This window comes from Alexandromys fortis, unplaced genomic scaffold, assembly GCF_014885135.2.
Source record: "Alexandromys fortis isolate MF-2015 unplaced genomic scaffold, M_Fortis_MF-2015_v1.1 scaffold_4, whole genome shotgun sequence".
Lineage (NCBI taxonomy): Eukaryota > Metazoa > Chordata > Mammalia > Rodentia > Cricetidae > Alexandromys > Alexandromys fortis.
The window spans coordinates 30,464,982-30,488,320 of NW_026067944.1; the positions used below are offsets into that span (position 1 = coordinate 30,464,982).

The 23,339-nt window shown below is 43.0% G+C and overlaps 1 long non-coding RNA gene across 1 annotated transcript; it reads left to right on the forward strand.

The window, feature by feature from the left end:
• Window positions 1-6,643: 6,643 nt before the first annotated feature.
• LOC126505879 (uncharacterized) lies at window positions 6,644-13,660 on the forward strand. Its single transcript, XR_007592993.1, has 3 exons — window positions 6,644-6,897; window positions 12,910-13,031; window positions 13,310-13,660. It is a non-coding gene; the product is annotated as an uncharacterized lncRNA (long non-coding RNA).
• The last annotated feature ends 9,679 nt before the right edge of the window (window positions 13,661-23,339 follow it).

The following is a 23,339-nucleotide window of genomic DNA, read 5'->3' on the forward strand; positions in this document are numbered from 1 at the left end:
AGGGCAGGTGCAGAACCAGGACCTTGACCCATGTTAGAAATCTCATCACTGGGGGACTGGAGAGATGTATCAGTGGTTAAGAGAATTTGCTGCTCTTCCAGAGGACCTGAGTTCAACCCCCACATTAGGTATCTCCCACAACCCATGTAAGGCAGCTCATAGCTGTCTGTAACTCTAGCTCTGGAGAATCTCATACCTTTGAATGACTTCTTTGTGATGTGTACCCAAGTTGCACACATGTGATATATACAGACACATATACACACACCCACAAAATGAATTATTTTTTTCAAGTTTTACTTATTAATTTTTTGTATCTGAGTGCTCTTTCTGCATGTATGCCTTTATTATTGACGGAGATGGGTTAAGTTAATATGTAAGAGTTAGCCAATAAGAAGCTAGAGCTAATGGGCAAATAAATGATTTAAATAATATAGTTTCTCTGTGATTATTTCGGGGCTGAGCAGCCGGGGACCAACAAGCGGCCTTCCTCCAACAGATGGTTGTGAGCCATCCTGCAATTGCTGGGAATCAAATTCAGGACCTCTGGAAAAGCAGCCAGCTCTCTTAACCACTGAGCCATCTATCCAGCCACCAAACAAAATGAATCATAGTAAAGTCTTATCACCCCAGCTTTCCATCTTTCTCTTATCATGCAGATCATTTTAGAATCTTTACACTTTAATTAGCATCTCTCTCTTTTCCTTTTTTCCCGGGACTGGGTTTCTCTGTATAACAGTCCTGGCTGTCCTGGAACTAATTCTGTAGACCAGGTTGGCCTCGAACTCACAGAGATCCACCTGCTTCTGCCTCTCCCCACCCCCCAGAGTACTGGAATTAAAGGTGTGTACCACCGCTGCCTGGCCATCTTTTTCTTTCTTATCCGGAAGTCAAACATTAGTCTTTGACCTTGTCCGCTTCATTCAAGATCATTAATGTTTTCTTTGGACATCCCTGTCTTTCATCTCTCCGATCTAAAGACAAAAGCAGGGTTCAGCAGGTGAGGGCACTTGTCACCAAGCTTGACACAACCTGAGTTTGATCCCTGGAGCCCACATAAGTGCTTCCAATTCCTGCAAGCTGCCCTTTGACCTCCACACCCTTGCTGTGGCATACACATAAGCACACATATGCACAAACAGTAAGTAAATAAATGTAATAAATCTTTAAAAGCATAACATCTCTATTTTTCTTTTTCCTGTGACTTTTTCCTCTCCATGTGCTCTTTGTTCTTTTTTTAAACCCCTGGGTTGGTGTCTTTTCTACATGTCTTGGAATAGCCCGCATTCTCATGTTCCTCTTTCCTTCTCCAAATCCCTCTGTAAAGCTGGTTCTTTTTCTCGACCTTCCAATTTTCCCCCTGCATCCCAACCGCATCAACTGGAGGTGATGGTTCACTGTTCACTCAGTGCCTTGTTTATGTCTAAATCAGACGGCCAACGCCTCAAGGCTGAAGTTTCATTTTCTGAGTTACATGCTTTGCAAAATGCCACCTGCACTTCCCACACTGTATAAATAATAAATAATCAAAACGAAGAATCAGTAGGTGGGTGCCAGGCTGCTAATTAGCTTACACACTCGACACATTCAGAGCTGTTGCTGCTGCCACCGCCGCCGCAGCTGCTGCTGAGACAAAATTGGTTTCTCCAGGAAAAACAGAGCAGGGAAAAAGAGACTTGGATGAGGTCCTTGGTCACAGTTCAATTTGGAGGAGGTAGAGGACAAACTGTGGATGGGAAGGCTCCCAAGGGCAGCTTCCCTTCCTGTCTTTTAAAGGGATTTTCATGAGGACCCAAAGCTCTCACTATTCATTCTTCCTCTGTGCTCTGGCTCAGTGGCTGACAGGAAGAAGACATATCATGGACATAGCTCTTAAACTGTGTCTCTGAACAAAAAGGGATTAATCTTTAAGGCAGACCCCCCCTTTTCATTTTATTTTTGTTTTATACTTATGGGTGTTCTGCCTGCATGTGTGTCTGTGCACTGTATATATGCATGGTGCCTGTGGAAGGCAGGGAAGAGCTTTAGCTGTAGCGCTTTGGAAACGAAGTGATAGATGGCTGCAAGCCAGCACCGGGAAGCTGGGAATCCAGCCGCGGTCCTCTGGCAGAAGAGCCTGTGATATAAACCACTGAACACATCTCTCTAGTCCCCACACTCTCACTCTTGAGACATTATTTCCCATCGCCAGAGGAACTATACTTCTATATTGAACCACATTAGATATTTATAACCTAGTTCACAAAATAATAATGCTTTTCTGCAACATTTCTTGCTAAGAAGGATAGATAGCTTAAGCACACAGTATGCATTTTTATTATGTGTAGTGAAGGTGTTGTTTGCTGTAGGGCACATTTCAGGAAGGAAAGGTTAGGGAGATGATTTACAATCCAGGGTTTTTTTTGCTGCATTCTGGGTACTTCCTTAAGATGCCACAGCACCTCTTTCTTTAAAGTTCTGAATCTTTGAACTATTTAAGTCTGGGAAGTTGGTCTAGTGGCCACGTCTCTACTGCATAGATTTAACTCTGATTGGTTGAACAAACCTGGAACCCTTCTGAATTTACAAGTTAAAACTCCAGTACACGGCCCATCTCTTAAGCTTTAAGGCCACTGCAGTGATGATTAACACCAAACTAAACTACCTGATGCTAGTAAGATTCTTAAGTTCCAATAATTATGTTTACTGCCTTAGCCCCACTGCCCATGCGCATACCGATATCCCCTTTGTTTTGAGTGATTAATTCTGTTTCTTGAACTCTGCCACTCCAAGATCCAAGCATTCACACTGAATTCATAAAGAATTAACACTTAGCCCAACTCACTGCCTTACTTAAAAATTATTTGGATCAGTTAGATGGCCGATAAGGTGTTTTATAGGAACACTTCTTAGGAATGTGTTTCTTGCAGACAGGATAACGTGAATGTCCTCTGAACCCTCTTGGGCAATGGTTCTCAACCTACCTGATCCTGCAACCCTTAATACAGTTCTTCATGTTGTAGTGACCCCAACCATAAATGTATTTTGCTACTTCATAACCACAATTTTGCTACTCTTATGAATCACAATGTAAATATTTGATATGCAGGATGTCTGATGTGTGCCCCCCCCCCCACAGCAGGATTGCATTCCTCAGGCTGAGCTGTTCTTGGGGGACATGCTAGGAGAGAACAAGATTACTTGATAAATCTACTTTTGCATTCAGAACTCATAAAAACTTTATATAGCTTTCTCTTTAGTATTCTAATTCAAATGTTTTAATCTCAGATGCCTTTGCATTTTTAAAAATTACAGAGAACTCTAAAGAGCTTTTATTTGGGCAATATCTATAGTGATCTTATACGTTTTTTTTTTAAATTTAGCATTGAGAAGTTTAACAAGCATTCCCTTGAGACAATATCAAAAGTTAGTAATAGTTTTTGAAAAGTTAATTACAACATGAAATGGACACTATACCAATTTTTCATTTTGTTGAAACCCATTGCTTAGTCTTGAACTTTGAAAGGCTGTTTTTTTTAAAAAAAATATTTATTTATTTATTATGTATACAATATTCTGTCTGTGTATATGTCTCCAGGCTAGAAGAGGGCACCAGACCTCATTACAGATGGTTGTGAGCCACCATGTGGTTGCCGGGAATTGAACTCAGGACCTTTGGAAGAGCAGGCAATGCTCTTAACCACTGAGCCATCTCTCCAGCCCCCCTGAAAGGCTGTTTTAATTGCTTTGTACCATCATGTAGTGGCCATTTGTAACATAGTAGTTCACTGACTTATTGCAGCTATTTGAACTTTGACTTCTTTCATTGTTAAAAATGATGCCTTTCATTCAAGGTTAAAAGTCACATTTGCTAATATCACAAATTATAACAGTGTCAAAGCTTACAATGGTGGGCAACTGTTTTCCAAATCTTGTTTTTACTCTGCTCTTCCAGAGGATTATGGCTCAATTTCTAGCACCCACATGGTAACTCAGCTGTGTGTTACCTAGTTCTAGGGGTTCTGACAATCCTTTCTGGCCCCTGAAAGTACCAGTCATGCACATGGGCACAGACATATATGCAGGCGAAATACCCATACACACTAGATAAAATAAAACAATAATACTAATGAAAAGATGTGCTTCCATCAAGACCCCTCCAGCCAGTCTTGGATGCTCAGGCACACAGTTTGACTCCAGAGTCAATCTCAGTGTGGCGCACCCTGCATTTTCTGTTTTCTGTCCTGCCTCATTACCTTCGGTACATATTCTGGTGCATTCCCCCAGATGTTTATTTATAAAAATGGGCAAATCTGTGAGATTCTTTTTGTATACATTGTATCTTCTCATAGGCCATGAGCTCTGCATGATATTCTCTGAGCCCCCAGGGACTTGAGTTTTGTGATTGTTTTAGGATTGTGGCTGTTTGGAAAAAAAAATGGTTCCCAAAGGGAGTGGCACAGTTAGTAGGCGTGGCTTTGTTGGAGCAGGTATGGCCTTGTTGAGGAAGTGTGTGACTGTGAAGGCGAGCTTTGAGGTCTTTTGCTTAAATGTCACTCAGAGTCTCAGTCAGCATCTGTTACCTGCAAGATGCAGGACTCTCCGCTGCTCCTCCAGCACCATGTCTTCCTGCACACCACATGCTCCCTGCCATGATGATAATGGGTTGAACCTTTGAAACTGTAAGGGAGCCCCCTCAATTAAATGTTCTCCTTATAAGAGTCGCCAGGATCATGCTGTCTGCTCACAGCAAGAGAAACCTTGGCTGATAAGAATCAGCCAAGGATTGTGTTGAAAATAAAAGAGAACACCCAATTGTCCAACAGAACAGCAAAACATGAACCAGGACTGGAGAACTGGAACGCACGCTTTCTCTATTCATGACCAAGTCTTTACAGTCCTGAAGGAATTTAGGAAATCTTACTAAACCAAGGGGTTAGAGCTGTTTCCTTGTTTAACAAGACTACAGAGAAACAACTGCGTGTCTGTCGTCATTGCATCTGTCTCTGCCGATAAATAAGATGGCATTATAAATCACTGAGATGGATGATCTTCTTTATCACTCAAACTAGACTTAGAATCACCTAGGAGATCCCATTTGGATATATCTCAGGGGAGGGAGGGTTCCAGAGAAGTTTACGTGAGGAATGAAAATCGTCCTTGGCTGTGGGTAGTACAGTCCCCTGGACTAGGGCTATGGACTGAGGAAAATGGGAAAGGAAGGAAGCTGAGTGCTAGCAATTATCCCTGGTTGATTCTTGACTATAGCTACAACATGACAACTGTCCCCTGCTCTTACCACACTGCCATTGCTATCACAAAGGACCTTAGCCCATAAAACCATGAAACCAAACAAACTTTTTTTTTTTAAGTGGCCTTTGTCAGGTGTTCTGTCATGGTGATGAGAAAAGTAACTAATATAGTCACTGAAAGTGATGTCTTATCTCTGAATTCAGGCTAGAGGAATTCGAAGTCTGCTATCAGATAGCATGCAATTTTGAGTAATTTCTTCATTTAGTGGGTTTTCAGTTTCTTAGTAAGTTGGGGTGCAGAAGGAACTCAGGTTCAGTAAGTTCCATTCTGATTTTAAAACTAAAATTGCGGGCTGAGCGTGGTGATGCATTCTGTTAATCCCAGCACTTGAGAGGCAGAGGCCGGCAGATCTCTGAGTTCGAAGACAGTCTGGTATACATAACAAGTTCGAGGATAGTCAGGACTACACAGAGACCCTGTCTTGTAAAACCAAAAACAACTACAACAGCAGCAGCCAAACCTCCAAAATTCTGTCTCTCTCTCAGTCCCAGGCAAGTGGAATAGTTGGCCACTCTCCAACCCAGCAGAGCTATGAAGTTGGCAAAGGGGTCGAGTGAGTATGTGGTTACAGGCTAAATATATAGGAAATGCTTTCAGTTTTTATTTCTCCTAGGTTCCTGCAGTTCCTGTCATATCCCCAAGTGTGGAAGAGCACCATCTGGACACAACTATTGATAATGAACTGGCCGGTGAAATCTGTTTCGTAATCAGCAGACACAAAATAAGATCTTGAAAACCCACCTGCAATGATACATCCTCCCCACACCACTAGTCCTCCAGCCTGTCTCTTTAAAGGAAAGTCTTGCATTCTGCAAGAAAGTCCCTGTTGATCAGGTAGACTCACTGTCACCCCCCCCCATCCCTCCTGTTGGAATAATAGCCGCAATCAGAGAGGCAACAGGACAATAAACTATACATTCCAGCCCCGCCCCAGGGGACCAGCATGGAGTTGTTCTCTCACCAAGGATTTATTTACTCTGGCTTAATAGGAATCTCTCATCTTAAAATACAATGTGAGTTTAATGTCGATGACAAGGGTTGGATGGCCGGTCTGAAACTGAGTCTTCTAGTCCCTGAGAAGACACAGCTGGTGCGGCCCCAGCCCCAGCTCCTTTTCTCCGTGTGAGAGGTGCAACCCTGACATGAAGGAAATTGCTCCAGAGGGGCCTGTTTGGTCTCAGGGACTCATTCCAACTCTGACACCTCCATCTAGGCTGCCCCTTTCTACGAGGCAGAATAAAACAACTCTCCCAGAGGCTGGACTCAGGATGACATCAACATTTTTTCCATCTGGAAGAAATTGAAATCACCAGTTCATTTCGTTGGTAGTCTCCTAGGGAGGAAAGGCTGGGGAGTGGAAAATCATAGCTTGGAACTCCACTTAGGACAAACAGCACTTTCCCCTCGGTGTGCGGAGTGTGAGAGGGGGATTCATCTTGAATTCCTCCCTGCTTCCTGTCTTTGTCATCACGCTGGAGGCAGCATCGAGGAGGATGGCTGGGATCAAGGAAAACACGGCGTGTGCCATTCTGGAGAGGAAATGGGCAAGACACTGGCCAAGTCACACTGGCTGTAGAACTTTGGAGCCATCTTGCTGTTTTGGAAGTAAGGGGGTAGTGTTGCCTAATCTTCCAGACCTTTCCATCCTGGAAAGCCAGACGGCTGTGTCAGCAGCTTTTCTGTCTTCCTCGTTTTTCTTTGCCTCTCCCTTGAAAGTGAACAGGGTGATGGGGTGGCCTGGGCTGCTGAGAAGTGGCGTGGAGACCAAAGTTGGCTGGATGAGAAGCTAATGCTCTTTCTCTTCCCTTCTTTCAAGTCCCCCCTCTCAGCAGGAGCCTCCTCGTGACACCAAAACGGCTTTGCTGGCTTCCAGAGTCAAACCTTGAGCCAAACTGTTGTCTTTTTTTCTGTCATTCACTACATTCCTTCTAAGCCCACCATCTCGTCTTGGAGCAGAGTGCTTCTGTATATTGAAAGTAGGATGTTGGTGAACTAGGAATCTGAAAACAAAGTCCTGGCTTGTAGGATTTATCTATTTTTATGGCTTCAATACTCCTTTCATACTTAGTCTGAAGATGACTACAGTTTAGCTGCCTGCTTAAAGATTTTCAGAACATTTAGCAGTCTGTTCTCACGGGCCAGAGTGAACCAGTTCTAGCACACAGCTGCTCTGGCATCATTTATAAATGATGTGTTCATAAGACCAAGGTGTCAACACAGTGTAGGACCAAAGTATATACCCGAACCTAAGTGGAGCCTTCAACTGAGTTTCATCCCTTGACTAGTGTATCCTCTGCACTTTTATAATCTTTCTTAATGCAATTCTAATACATTGCCAACCCAAGCTTAGCTCCAGAACTTAGAGGGTGGGAGATCACAAAGACTAACTTTTTGTTGCTAACAAACTGAACCCTGACCAGATCTTCTGTAAAGCCTTTTCAAAACGTTAATGACTTAAAGAGCCTACCTCTCTTTCTCCGTCCAGTTCTCAGTGTTTAACTTCCAGCCTTCCTTTATTGTGTAAGTTTGCTCTGCAGGGCCAGGCCGGTTATGGCTCTGGAACAAAGTACTCCTTTTCCAGGCAGAGAGATGTTTCATCTGGAGCCAGCCTCGACTTTTCTTTTGGCTTTAATATAAGCATGAAAATATGAAAATGAACAGCACAAACAAGGTCTTCTGGCTTTCTCCATGCAGCATAGGGAGCCAGGAAAGGCAATAACAGAATTCAATCATCCCCTCTCCTTTCCTATTGGCTTGATTTTAAGTTTGCTTCCAGAATAAATATTTCACAGGTTTCTTTATTCATGTGGAGCTGGAGGAAATGAAATAACTTTGGCTCAGGTGAATGACTGTGGCTCTACCTGCTAGTTCTGGTCTGCGGACTTTAGTGCTGAATTTATGATTCTTACCTAGCCCTGTGGCAAAGACTAAATAAAGACAGTCATGAGGTGACTGAGTAGGGATTCAAGAGCAGATTATTAACCAAGGTGGGGAAGAGACAAAACTGAATTGACTGGGTGTGTTCATCTCCTGAAATTCAGTTCTTTCTCCAAAATGGAAAACTACAAGAATGCCATTGGATTGGGAGGGAAGCCTTCAATAAAATCGTAAATTAGCTGGGTTCTTCATAGACTAGGAGTCAAGTAGAGTTGATTGTAGGTTAGTCTTGGGAGCAGAAACTCGCATACATACTCCAAAGAGGCAAGCAGGGCACACTCAAGCACACACGACTATTGAGAGGGCACAGCTAGGGCCAGCCTGAAGCAAAATTAAGCAGTTTCTTTCAGCATCTTTTGTTTTCTTTTGCTGTTATTTGCAATGAATGTTTGTGTCTTAAATCTGTGTGTAGGAATTTGAAGCCCTTATATGATGGTATAGGAAGTGAAGTCTTTGGAAAGTAGTAAGGTCATGAGTGTGGGCTCTTATGAATGAATGAGATTAGTGCCTTTATAAGGAACGACGCCAGGACGTTTTCCTCTCTAGCCATCCTTCCTCTCCTTCTTCTCCCTCTCTCTGATCTTTATCACATGAAGAAGCAACATGAAGACAATCTCCCACATGCTTTGGTGGCAGGACAGAGAAAAATCAAGCCAGAACCTTGTTTCTATTGTGAACTCTGGGGGAGAAATGTTTTACTAAGTTTTGGAGCATGTATGCAACAAAACCATCTGGCCAGACAAGGTATGTTCATTGGTACAATAGCAAGATGATTTGGGGAACAACTGCTTTCTGATTGGATTTGGCACCTGATACACAGGAGGGAATTTACAACTGTTATTGTAAATCTGGTTATGTAATTAAGCCCTAGTTGGGAAAACACTTTTGGTGTATTGCTATGTGGTGATAGCCTTGATCTCTTAAATTGACTTCTGAATATTAATTAATTGAGACTGGGTTTCCCTGTGTAATAACCTTGGCTGTCCTGGAACTCTCTTTGTAGATCAGGATGGTCTCAAACTCACAAAAATCCAACTACCTCCCAAATGGGAAGATTAAAGGCATGTACTACCATGTCCAACTAAATATTTATTTCTATGCCCATGTATTAGTGGTACTATTGTCTTTAGACAGAGAAACTTCTTTTTTCCATTGGACATGAATTTATAACTGATCAAAATTCTGAGAAGAAATGAATGTTGAATATTCAGCCCTAAATGAGGTATTATCATCCTCTCTGTAGCTCAAGAAACATTGAAGAAGAAGGTGTAGAAAGAATGTAAGAGTTGGAGGGAAGTGTAGAGCCTTATGGAACACTGCCTTTTGGGCACAGCATGGCAGCTGTGCTCTTTAACTCTGGAGCTGAGGCTACTTGCACTGCTCTGCACAAAGGCTTCGGTGTTGTCATGGAATGGGGAGTGACTTGCGAGGTCTTGTCCCTTTCTAAGTATTTTTGGCAGTTGATGGATGCTGGTGGAGGGAGAGACATTTTCTTCAGTGGTGTAGCCACTGGTAAGTTGACCATGTTCCTGTAACAACCTCCTACTCATGTTTCTGTAAACTCTCTAGGTCACCAACAAGCATACACACATACAAAGAAACAAGAAAATAGAAGGGAAATACATTGTGAAAATGTAATAATAAAACCCATTATTATATATAATCAATATAGGATAATAAAACTTAATATACAAAAAAGATGATCTTCTGCAACCTAGGAAGCTAGTCCTTAGCAGACACCAGATGTATTTTTCTCTGGTGGCCAGGGGAGGTCTGGGTTGTCGATGCTCACCCTCTGGCTCAGCCCCAGGGAGAGACCAGAGGGATTGGCTCTGCCTCAGCCCAATCTGCTGAAGAGCCCAGCAGCAGACAGTCTGTTTCTGCTGTCAGCTATAATTTCTTCAATGTTCTCTCCCAGAGCCCGAGAAGCTGTGGATTTTGAAGTCCCTTCACTTTTGAGAGTGTTGTTTTTCTTATCACAGGTGACTCCACAGTCTGGGCTGGCTGTTGAACACATTTTTCCAGGAGTCAATTGCATTCCTACTTCGTCTATTCACCAAAGTCTTTTCCTTTTGATGGCTGAATAGTGCCCTTTGCTGTTATGAGTACAAGTACAATAGAACTCCATGAAGGAAGGCAGGTGTGGTCTGAGTGACAGGTCATGTATCTGAAATAAAGAATACATATACATTTCATGAACGTCTCTTTTACTCAGTTTACATGAAAATTCACCTTCACACATATGTGAGTAGATCTATATAACATGTTCATATATGAGTGTACATATATATGCCAACATATATATGTATGTATATGTACACTCATATAAATATATACATCTCTTTCTAAAAGTTAATACTTGGTAAGTGGAGAATCTGGTCTGAGGAAACACATTTCACCATCTTCTGTTAGTTTAAAGTCAAGGTATCTTTAGGAAGAACCCACACTACTTCAGGTTAGGTGTAACACTCCCTCTCCCAGGAAGTATTTACTGAACACTCACCCTGTGCCAAACCCTGTTTGGGGCATATCTGTGAACAGCAGAGGCCAGCTCCCAGCCCTTGTGGTGCTTCATGTTCAAGGGTGCTGCGTGTGGTCATCCCATGCTGCAATGCTTAAAATGAAAGCTGTCCATACTCTTCCTAGAAAACAAAGATTTCCCCAACCCCTGGAGACCCGAGAAGCCCTTTAGAGGCATAGCTGGGCTTCCTTGGTCACATGTACTTGTCAACGGTATCTCTTTCAGCCTGTGGTAGGCACAGGTGCTCTTTACAAACTATCTAACATCTCACTTGGGGCTGTAAGGTGAGCCACCCGCTTAGGTGTATCTAAGGCAAATGTGTATCAGTATTTTTTGGTGTTGCTCATATGTGTGTGTGTTTGGGAGTGACACTGAGTAGTAGACAATCAGTTGGGAGAGCCAATTCTGAAGAAGATGGAGTCTCCCTATCTCAGCAGTTCCCTGAGCTCTTCATCTAGCCACGGGACCTTGTGACACTTCTGCCATCTGTGTAGGCATTGGTGTTGTCATTGTTCAAGTCTTGTTTAGGCAGCCATATTGTTGACATTTCATGGGTGTGGCTCCCCTGTCCTATCTAGAAGACACAATCTCACAGTGTCTTCTCTTCCATGATGTTCCCTGAGCCTTAGGTGTAGGATTTGTGTTGTATATGTATCCGTTGGGGTTGGGCATCCCATAGCCGGATGTTCCCTGCATTTATGGTCTTCAATAATGGTCTCCATCTGCTACAAAAAGATACTTCTGTGATGAAGGCTGAGAGGTACCCTGGGTAAAATGTGTATTCTCTAGCCTGAAAACCTTCATGATAGCAACTTCCAAACTTTAGCTTCCGGAGAGGTGCTAAATGTTTGGTTACCTGTTTTAGCCTCTGGAGATGGAGCTCAAGGGCCTTGTGAAGAGACTTGATGGGATATCAGTTTAATAGACACGGACTAGCTATGCTCCTCCTGTCTGGGTCAACTCTGATAGGAGTCACGTTGAGCCTGACCTCCCCATGGCTACCCTGATAATGACTAGCTTCCTTACCTTAGCCTTGCCCAGGGTAAGAAATGCATGCTGGGAGGTTTATGAAGGAAAGAGGCATTTGATAAGACACTCAACTAAATGACTTATTCACCACAAAGTAGACATTGTGGTTTTCTTGAATCACATTCAGGTCAATGTGTACTTGGTTTTATTAAAAAATCTAGGGTCATTTGCCTTGGCCTGAAGTGAGTTGGCTTAGTTCAGCCACGACTGTAATTTTGCCTAGAGCAAAGGGGGAAATTTGCTCCAACTGTCAAGGCTCTTGAGAAGATGGAGTGGGAAGTGAAGAAAAACCCAGGGGTATGGAAGCTCTGCTGTTAGTAACTGAAGGCCCCACTTCTTTCCTTCCCTGGGTCTCAATTTCCTCATCTGTAGGATGGATAGGGTAGAACGGAAGGCCTTTTAAAGTTCTTCCAACTCAGTAGACTAGGATTCCATGCAACACTCCCTATTTTCCAAGGACCTAGTGTCAAATGAAAATTTAAGACCCTTTATTAAATTATGAAGAATTCTAAGATATAGCTGGATGTGTGGTACATGCCTTTAATTCCAGAACTTGGGAGGCAGAGGCAGGTAGATCTTTCACTTTGGGGCCAGCCTGGTCTACAGAGTGTGTTCCAGGCTGTACAGAGAAACACTGTCGTGAAAAGCAAAAACAAATGAATAAAAAGAATTCCAAGACAGAAATAGTAGAATATAATAATAACCAAGTGCCAAGCTTTCTACCCTTTCTAAATGTGGCCTATTTGTCTTATCAAGTAGCATGCCTGTGAAGCTGGATTCGATCTTGTGTCCCCACTACTGCCCTTCACTGATCACACTTGGTGGAACATCTGCGTGACAGAGAGGGAGAACCAACCGTGGGCTTTGTGGTTAGAAATAGAAGGACTCTATCTTTAATATTAGCCCAATTGGGCTGGGTATGAAGCTCAGTTGATAGAGAACTTGCCTAACTTGAAGAAAGTCCTTGGTTTGATCCCCATAAATCAAGCCTGGTAGTGCATACCTGGAATCCCAGCACTGGAGCATTAGAGGCAGGAGAAAAAGAAGTTCAAACAACAACAACAACAACAACAAAAATGTTGTCCTGTGCAGTAATCTTGTGTTCCTGCCTTCTCTACTCCTTACTCCAGGTTCCTCAACTGTTGAGCAGAGACAATCACACCCACCCATAGGGGGCTGAGAAAGAAGGGTAGCACGAAGTAGGCACGGGTCCAGCAGACTGGAATCATGCTGTTGCTGAGTATTGTTTATGGTAAGTTCAGAGTTCCACCTGAAACAGGATTTCACAGACTTGTGGCTTTTAAAGGCAAGATTCTACTAGAGAGACAGATTCAAACCAGACATTTCTTTTTTTTTAAAAAAAAAAAAAAAGTCCTGAGGCTTCTTTTACAGTAAGCACTTCGGCGGGCTCTGTCTTCTGGACCACACACTCCCTGGGGCAGGAAGTCAGGGTAGGCCCACTTTAAAATCAGCTTTGGGACTGCTACTTTTTTCACTCACCCACGCCCTCCCGCTCTTTCTGTTCTTCAGGACTGCACGCAGTTCTGGAGGAAGCCATTCGTGTTACACACTAGATGCCTGGCTGTGTTTGCCCTCATCCGCATGTTGTGTGTACCCACTGGTGCGGCTCTTCTCAGGTGAGTGTTGCCAGAGAAGAGTCCCAGCCTCTCTTTGGGACTCTCTCGGCTTTAGTGAATGGTACCATAAGCAGAAGTCAGCTTCCGGCAGTAAGAAAATAGCATCCACTGGTGTGTTTATTCTCTCACTCACTCACTATTTGAACAACTAAATACTTGTTAGCTGTGGAGCCAGATACTGAGAATTTTGAGGAACTCAAGGAACAATGAAAGAGTAAGTAGTCAGAAAGCAAAATAAACTTAAAAAAAAAAAAGACTATAAAGGTGTGAGTGCGTGCAGGTGGGGATAGGGATGACTCCCACGGTGTGTGCAGGTGGTGATGGGGATGACTCCCACGGTGAGTGCAGGTGGTGATGGGGATGACTCCCATGGTGAGTGCAGGTGGTGATGGGGATGACTCCCATGGTGTGTGCAGGTGGTGATGGGGATGACTCCCAAGGTGTGTGCAGATGGTGATGGGGATAACTCCCATGGCATGTGTAGGTGGTGATGGGGATGACTCTCATGGTTCGGGTTTCTGCATGAAGAACCAGAGGAAGGAATATTTGAGTCTGGTGCTAAAGGATGATTAGGTGGTTGCCTCCTCCTCCTCCTCCTCCTCCTTCTTCCTTTGTTTTGTTGTTTTCAGGAAAAAGTGAGTCACCTGAAGGGAACCCTTCAAATCTCACTATTGTTTCTTGATCCCTTAAATCATCCTGAGCAATTTTCTGAGACATTCGCTTCAGGATTAGCCTGGTGGCAAGTCAGCTTTACAACACTGGCTTCAGCACACAGGCAGAAATAGACCTCAACCTCTTGTTCAAGGGTACGGCCACATTTAGGGCTGAGGTACCCCATCTTTATCTTAGTTATGTCAGTCCTCACTCCCAGTGCTTTCATCCCTTCTCTCACAAAGGAAGATGTCCTCGATTCTCCTAAAAGCAGCCCTTCTTTAGGTAGTCCTGTCCCACCTCACCTTCTAGCCTTGCTTATTACGTTTCCTGTCTCATAGCTTCAAACTCTTCGACTTTACATCTCCTTTCCTTGTGTCAACAAACCCCTTCAGTCTTGTGCAAACTCAAAGCAAACAGAAGCTTCCCAGCCCTGCTGTCCCCTGAAGCTCCTGAGGTGCCCACAGCCTTCTTACACACACATTAAGGAAATGGGCTGTTGCAGCCATTGGTAATTTCCTTGATCCTTCTTCATCCCGTATCTTCTAACCCTTTGGCTTCCAGCCCCTCACCCTCATGGGATCTCAGTTCTCTAAAGAACCTCCAGACCAACAAGTCTACTGACACATCTCCAGCTTTCCTTGCCATCAGTGTCGTTTAGATCTTCCAAATGCACAGTTCTTAACTGAGGTTATCCCATGTCTTCCACAGCATTGTGGTCCCAGCTCCCCTGCCTCTTCTGCTCCCACTCTTTTCGGGTCAACCCTACCCCAAGGGGATCCTGTAAAGTCTCTTGACCTAAGCTCTAGGCTCTCAAGCCCTGGCTCTACTCCTTCAGCTTCTCCGAGTACTCCACTCTGTAGTGAGTCTTTCTCTGTCCCACCAGCCTGATCCCAAATCACGACACAGACTATTTATTAATTATGAAAGCTTGGCAGATAGCTTAGTCTTGTTTCTAACTAGCTCTTATAACTTAAATTAACTCATATCTTTTAACCTACATTCCTCTAAGTGGCTTGGTTACCTTTACTTTGTAATACCCATGCTGCTTGCCGGCGTCCTTTCTTCCCTGAGAATCCTGCAGGGCTATTGGCCATTTGACCTTTTATTAAGCCAATCCAAGTGACACATCTTCAAAGTCTACAAAAAGATTATTCCACAACACCACTCTAACTTCCGGTGGTGTCTATGATCTTCCGCTGAGAGAGCTCATGGGCACTTCAAATGCAGAACTCAGTATATTCTGCCTCAGATGCTTACACTGTGGTGATGAGCTTTATCCCAGCGCTTGGACTCAGGACCTGATGGCACTCTTTAGTCCTTGCCACTCTCTCGCTCCTTTCGCCTTTTCCCAACTGGGTCCCAAACCCTGTTTTGGGTAACTGAACAGTTCCTGCTTTGTTGGTATTAGAAAAGCAAGGGTTTCTTCCACCTGCTGGTTACTGAGAATGCCTCAAAGCACATCTTCCTTTTTCCTAGCTTACATGAATTCTCAGAACTTTACAATGCTTTACCCTGTGGGTCACAATCTGGGCCTTTCTGTTTTTACCTACACTTGCCTTAAGTATTTTAAAGCAACCTCTGATCTTTCTATGACTTGACCAACTTTCATCCTTAAGCCATTCTAAAGAGCTGCAGGGTGAAGAAGAGGAAGATCACATTTGAAGCAAGGTGTAGAACCAAAACGGAAGATTAAAAACAGTAGGAACTTGGCAGAGATAAAAGAAGAAAACCAAGATGCTTCCAGAAGAAAGAGATGGTGTGTGTGTGTGTGTGTGTGTGTGTGTGTGTGTGTGTGTGTGTCTTCTTGGCAGGAGGGGGGCTGTAATTAGTGGAGGTAGTATTTGAACTGGATCTGAATAGAGAGAAGCTATTTCTACAATGGCACAAGATGGGCTATACCGGGCATGTTTGGAAAAATAAGAAGAAATCTAGATTTGCTAGAAAAAAAGAGCGCAGTCTAAACTAAAATTGGTTTACTTGATAATTCTAAAATCCACATATTCCTTAGAAAGCGCTGACAGCGCAGAATGTAAGATTTTGGCTTATGCTGCAACAAAAACATTTACTTCAAATCTGAGTACTGTGTATATTTGTTAGGACACACACACACAGAAATACACACAGACACACAGACACAGACAAACAGACAGATGAGACCATATTGGGGATTGTTGGAATGCACAGGCTCGGTGGGAGTAAGGGCGAATTCACTCTCAATTGCAAAGTCATGAGTGAGCACTACTAACACAAGTAAACACACCCAGTGGCTGTGTCAGCTTGAGGAGGGACGAGGAACTGAGCCGGCATGAATGCAAGCAGAGATATCGGCCAGCATTTGGCTTAGGATGGAAAGGGCAAGCAGGAGTGTGTCAGTGAAAGCGGGAAGAGCAGGGGCTTCAGGTGAGGGGGCAGAGGAAACGTGAATGAATGTGTCAGAGGGGCAGGGCATGGCAGATGTGCTCACAGCTGGAGCTGTGGGAGAGACCTGGGGCCAGTTATCAATGGAGGTAGGTTTGCCTGGCTGTGGCTCTTCATGGGGAAGTCAACTTTGTCCCTCAGGGGACTTTTGACAGTGTCTCCAGGTTTTGTTTTAATTGTCACAGCTTGGGTAAAAGTTAGAAAGGCTGTTATATGTTCTTCAACAAACAGGACAACATCTCAAAACAAATTATCCTGTCAAAATGTGAATGGCACCAGGGTTTAGAAACCCTTAATAGAAATAGAAAAACAATAAGAAGAAGAAAAGAAAAAGAAATTTGGAAAGATAGGTGTCAATTCAAAACAAAAACAAGAACACAAAACAAATAACTAAAAGCTATATAATATAAAGGAGCTTTCTGGAAAGGTAAAGAAACATTATTTTTACTTAATTTAATTGGTTTCATTAATTTATTAAAAGTAATAATTCTAACAAGTGACAAAAGAGTATTTCTTAGTAAGATTCTTAGAGCTTAAGTATTGGTTAAGATTAGCACTTGCAGCTCTTTACAGAGGACCTGGGCTCAGTTCCCAGCACCCATGTTGTGCAGCTGACAACCTATTGTAACTGTAGCTTTAGATGATATGACGCCCTCTTCTGGCCTGTGTGGGCACCTGCATATACATGCTACACACACAGACACACACACATACACACACACATCTTAACCAAAATAATAATAATAATAATAATAATAATAATAATAATAATTTAAGTGTTGAGGTCATTGAAACAAAAAGTTCCCCAAAGAAAGGCATCATCTGTCTGTCTCTCTGGTCCTAGCTAGTTCTCTGCCCTAGAACTCCTCCTCCCCTACCTCCTCTCAAAACCTCAGGGAGTCCATCTGTCCACAGAGGCTTTTGGCAACGCTGACCGGGGAAAACAGGGCTGAGCTCCACATGAAGCCACTATAACAAGGATTACATGCATTGAACTCCAGCTTCCTGTGGCCTAGGAAGGACTAGCTCTGGATATTTGCAATCAGAAAGCTGTGGATCACAAGTCCTGAGCGACAATTATGTAGGAAACTGAGTCCTCACCATCTGATTTGTTATGAATCCTGCCTGCCCAGACCACAGCTATCTTCCCTCACGGTGTTAAAGCCACTCTGTGATAAAGATGGTAAATTTAAATTAGTCAGAAGTTACCAAGGAAACATAAGGCCTCCTAGGCCCATTTTTAACCTCCTAAACAAAGGTATTTACTCAACAATTAATTCCTAAAGTGTAGGAGAGGATTACCATATATACACTTTGTTCAGATTTAAGAAAAACAAAATACTATTAAAGTTTGTCACTTATAGCCTCAAAAATGTGAACTCAAGGTGACACTTAACTCAGAAATGGTCCAGAATCAATCTATCAGTGTCTTCAAGAGGAGCCAGAGGGGATGAAATAGAGAACTTGGCCAGCATCCCCAGGAGCTGGGTCTGGTGGTCCATGACCTATAGACAATATTAGAAAGTCACCTTGTCCCCGCAAAAAGAATCAGGAGCTCACAAGTTTTGAAGAGGTTCCTAGGCCTTCCCTGGGTCAGATGAGTCTGGATCCACAGCCCCTCTGCCCCTGTAGCTCCAACAGTACTTTATCCTGGTCCTTTGGGGCTCATCCTCAATTCTTCTGCAGCTGCCTCTGCTTTTAGGAAGCCAAGTGCAAAGTTCTAAAATTTTTTTATAGGCAGTACAGACAGGGCACCCTAAAGCAAAAAGCCCATATGGATAAACTCTGGATTTGGGTATACAACTTCATCCAACCCTAAGAACCAGTTTCTGACCCAGTGCTCCTGGATGGGCATCCATCACTTTTGTGAATTTCCTAGCCAAAGTCAGGTAGTCACATCTACACATGCAGAGAAAGGGGAGCCAGCTTTGAGAATGCCTGATGAACCCAATGCCTTGGGAGAAGGGTATCAGGATAACTGACACAGATGCTGCCCCTTCAGCTGGGAGCCCTGGGGTCAGCCTGCTCTGGAGAGACTGAGTACCATGGGCCATTTAAAATGTCAGGACTTGCTATCGCCATCAGCTGAGCGTTTAGAGCAAACATATCAAGCTGGGTGTGATGGCAAATGCCTGTAATCCCAGCTCTTGGGTTGATACAGAATCTTTATGAGCTGGGGGCTATCCTGGGAGAGATCCTGTCTCAACACATCAAAACAAATCAACAAAATAAACACATCAATAGTTTTCAACACACACCCTTAGAAAGGAAAAAGAAGACAAACCCAAAGTTTGAACTGGGAAGTACTAGAGTTCTTTGTGGCATAAAGGGACACAATGCAATTGACTCTTATGTTACAATGCCATGGAGACTATGAAATTGAAATGCTGCAGCCTCAGAGCCACAGAGGAAGAGAGACTACCCCCGCAAAGTCAGAAAAGCCTCCCCGCTTCTGCTCAGAAAGTGCAGATCCCAGAGCAACGCTGCCAGCGAAAATACAGGATGCCGTTCCGTTTTACATTTCAGAAACATAATATTTTAGTGGCAAAAGTTTATCTCAGGCTTCCTCCGGTTATTTGAAATTCAAATTCAACTGAACACCCTGTGGTTTTGGGTTTTTTTGTTGTTGCTGTTGAATCTGACCTTACCCCAGACAGCATGAGGTGGGAATTTAGCTGGTTTTCAGTCAGTATCGGTGTCCACATGCCCCTCCAGGGTTAGCATCTTGCGTCTCCTGCTATGACGGCTGTGGAGTTGCATACATGTGACTCCTGTCTCTAAGAGTCTCTGATGAGGTACTTTTTAAAATAAAGGGTCTGTTAATATTTTATGTGTATGAGTGTTTTGTATGTATGTGTACCACAAATAGACAGTAACTTTGGAGGCCAGAAGAGGCCATCTGATCCTGTGACACTGGAGTTATTGGTGATTGTGATCCACTGACTTGGGTGCTGAAAACTGAACCTGAGTCCTCTTGCAAGAGCAAGACATGTTCCTTTGTTCGTTTTGTTATTTTTTTGTTTGTTTGTTTATATTTTGTTTCTGTGGTTTTGAGACAGGGTTTCTCTTTGTAGCCCTGAATGTCTTGGAACTTGCTTTGCAGACCAGGCTGGCCTTTAACTCACAGATCCACCTGCCTCTGCCTCCCTAGAGCTGGGACTAAAGGCCTGTGCCACCACTGCCTGGAGCAACACAAACTCTCAACCATGGAGCCATTTCTCCAGCACCTAGGGTACATTTCTTAACTATTTTCTTCATTTGGCAGATAGTAACTGACCAATGACATGTTCTAGTTATTGGGGAATAAAACGAGAAATGAAGCAGTCCTGTTCTCATAGTTTCTGCATGACTAAAGCAGATTTTCATTTCTAACTTTAATATTCTTTTTTTTTTTTTAATTCCTGGAGCTGACCTGAGCTAGGTATAACTCCGTGTGTTGGCTTTATCATATGATTTCACTTTGCCATTATTTGAATATGTGTGCCTACTGCCCTAATCCTGTTTTTAATACTCCCAAGGCAAAATTTTTGCTAAGGTGATTTTTTTTTCCATAACAGAGTTTATAAGAATTATCAGCCATAAATACCGACATAATAAAGAAGGCTTTTAGAATCACGACTGCTGAAATGTTTTCTTGGCATGTGTGTGTGTGTGTGTGTACAGATAGGGGTCTCTCGGAAACTTGGAAATGAGACTACAGGGTCATTCTTTTGGCTAACTTAAGTCCCAGAGGAAACACTCTAAAGATTCCAGTCACAGCTTCTCGGGCAGAAAGATGGCTCCCGGGTTCAGCATGAGCATGGCAAACGTGGCTTGGCTCTGTCCCTGGCTTCGTTCTAGGGTGTTATGTTCCATTAGAGGCCCTGCCGAGAGGAAGTCCTGCTACCTCTCAGAAACGCGCCAAATCAGGCACAGACTTGCTGGCAGCCTCAGCGGAGGGATCTTACTGATCCATGCCCAGCTCTCAGGAGGTAACTGGCAGTGGAGAAGAAAGCAAAACACGCCACCCAATGCTTTGCACCTTGGAAATTTGACTTGGAAATTCTGCCTCAAGGCTGTGAAAGAGTGGAAATAATGATTCTATCTTCTCCGGGTCCAATTTCTGGGCATTTAGACTTTAATGTTGAGAAAATACATCCAATTATCTGATTATTACCACCTTCCCTACACACACACACACACACACACACACACACACACACACACACATAGTGTAGTGATTTCCAGGTGACCCCCCCCCCCCATTTCATCCGCCACAGGGTTTTTCTGTGTAACCCTGGCTGTCCTGGAACTCTCTTTATAGATCAGGTTGGCCTTGAACTCAGTTCTACCTGCCGGTGCCTCCCTAGTTCTGGGGTAAAAATTGAGTGTCACCAGTTCCCAACCAGATCAGATCTGCTCCTTGAAAACGCATTAAGATTAAGGTACTACTATCTAAAACTAGATCTTTGGTCTCAAGACCGCTTCCTCTTCTAGGCTAAGCCTTGAAATCTGCTGTGCATCTTGGATGCCCCTTCTCTGGCAGAGGTAAATAGACTTGTCTTCCTTCTGTCTTAGGTCTCAGCAGATTCCTCTGAGGAGTCTGAGACCACAGTGACCCAGTTAGACCGTAATCCAGTCACAGCCCTATGCTGCCCTCTAGAGGTAAAGATAGTTACTGAGCAAGTCAGAACTGAGGACTGATTTCTTAATTAAGTTTAAGGTGTTACATAAAGACCCACCGGGAATAACGGCCTTTAAAAGCTATTCCGTTACGCTAAAACTCAAATCTAAATATTATGAAAGAACGCTATATTAAACTAATGGAGTTTGAACAATTGGTTATGCTGTAGGAGTCTAATGTCTCAGCGTTGCTGGGATCTCATTTCTCGTTTATTTCACTGCTTCCTTTTCTTTCTCTTTCACTCTTTCTGTTTCTCTGCCTCCCTCCTTTCTTTTTTAAAGAAAAATATCTATTTCTTTAGTGTGTGTGTATGTGTATGTGTGTGTGTGTGTGTGTGTGTGTGTGTGTGTGTGTGTATGTGTGTGTGGAGCACCTGACCCTCTGGAGCTAAGTTGCAGGTGGTTGTGAGCCACAGGAGTGGGTGCTGGGAACTGAATCTCGGTCCTCAGCCAAGAGTGGTGCTCTTAACTGCCAAGTCACTACTCCAGTCCCTGTGTCTTTAACTTCAGCTGTCATTTGATGTATCTTGGGATGATTTTCAAGATTCTTGTAAAAACTGTCTGTCAATAGTTTCAAAAAGTGAAATCCATTCTACTTAGAAAATGGTCCAGGCTTCCCAACTGGGTTGGCTTTAATCCAGACACTTGGGCATGTTAGGCAAATGCCCTAGCACTGAGCTACACCTCTCCTTAGCTCTGTACTTTGTGTCAAATGCTAAACCAAAGTTACTTCAGAAATTCAATGAAACATGTTAATGTCGTACATTTAAGAGTCCCTCCATTCAAGCAAGATGTTGTCTTCTTAGCACTGTTGAATGCATTTTAACATTTTAAAAGAAATGTTATCTTTTTAAAAGAAGTCCAAAAATTACAAAATTCTCAGAAACTACATCCAGACAGAAGCAAGCATTTTCAATTAATGTCTACTTGAGGATACTTTTATGATTTATACAGTAATTTTATGATGACAGAATTTTTGGAGACTACAGGATGAGACATTGACAAACTGGATCACTTTGCCGGCTCTTCAAATGTTTTCAAATTAATTCTAGAACTATTTTTTTATTATGAAACTTTTAATGTTAGGCTAGTTGTTGGGAAGCTTTTTATCATAAGTCGATCTAGTATGGACTTAACAAGTACATGCAAAGCAGCCACACACATGGCAAGGTGGGGGCCAGGAAAATAAATTATAGTCAGGCCTAATGCCGTATGAATAATCCTCTCCTGGTGAGATATATTTTGAAATGTGAGAATTAAGGATAGTTCAGACACTATGGGTTTTTTTTTTTTCTAAGTTAAAATCAGTTTTCCAGGGGCAGGAGTGATGGCTCAGTGGTTAAGAGCACTTAACGTCTCTTGCAGAGGACCTGGGTTTGGGTCCCAGCATCCACATAGGGACTCACAACTGTCCTTGACCCCAGTTCTAGGGTACCAGGTGACTCTCTTCTGACCTCTGTAGGCACCAGGCATGTTCGTGGCGCATTATGGTTGCAGAGTTTTCTGTCCCAACCCCCTGCTCCCAAATAACTGGCACAGAGGCTTAATATTGCTTATAAATGCTCAGCTGATAGCTGAGGCTTGTTACTAGCTAACTCTTACAACTTATCTCATATTTCTTATCTATGCTTCACCACGTGGCTCATGGCTTGTTACCTCATTTTCTATATGTCCCGCTTCCTCTGTCGCTGACTGGCATCTCCCTGACATCTCCCTTCTTCCTTCCAGAGTTCTTTGTGTTTGGCTGTCCTGCCTATACTTCCTGCCTAGCTACCAGTCTGTCAGCTTTTTATTAACCAATGAGACTAATATGCATTTACAGTGTACAGAAGAATTATTCTACAGCAGTGCATATATATACATGTAGGCAAAATATTCATTATACATAAAATAAATCTTGAAAAAAGTTTTATTAATTTATTGCTAATCAGCAATGTTGAAAATACAGGTAGATACACTACTACAGGCTATCAAGTGACTAAAGAACATTATATAATTAATATATTACACAGACCAAAAGGGTTTATTGAATGAACAGAATATCAGACTCAGAGATTAACTTTGGAAAATTAAATCCAGTATCAGCACCTACAGCTGCAACTTAAAAATGTATTTTAATAGTCCAGTATAGTGGCACATGCCTTTAATCCCAGCACTTGAGAGGCAAAGACAAGCAGATCTCCGTGAGT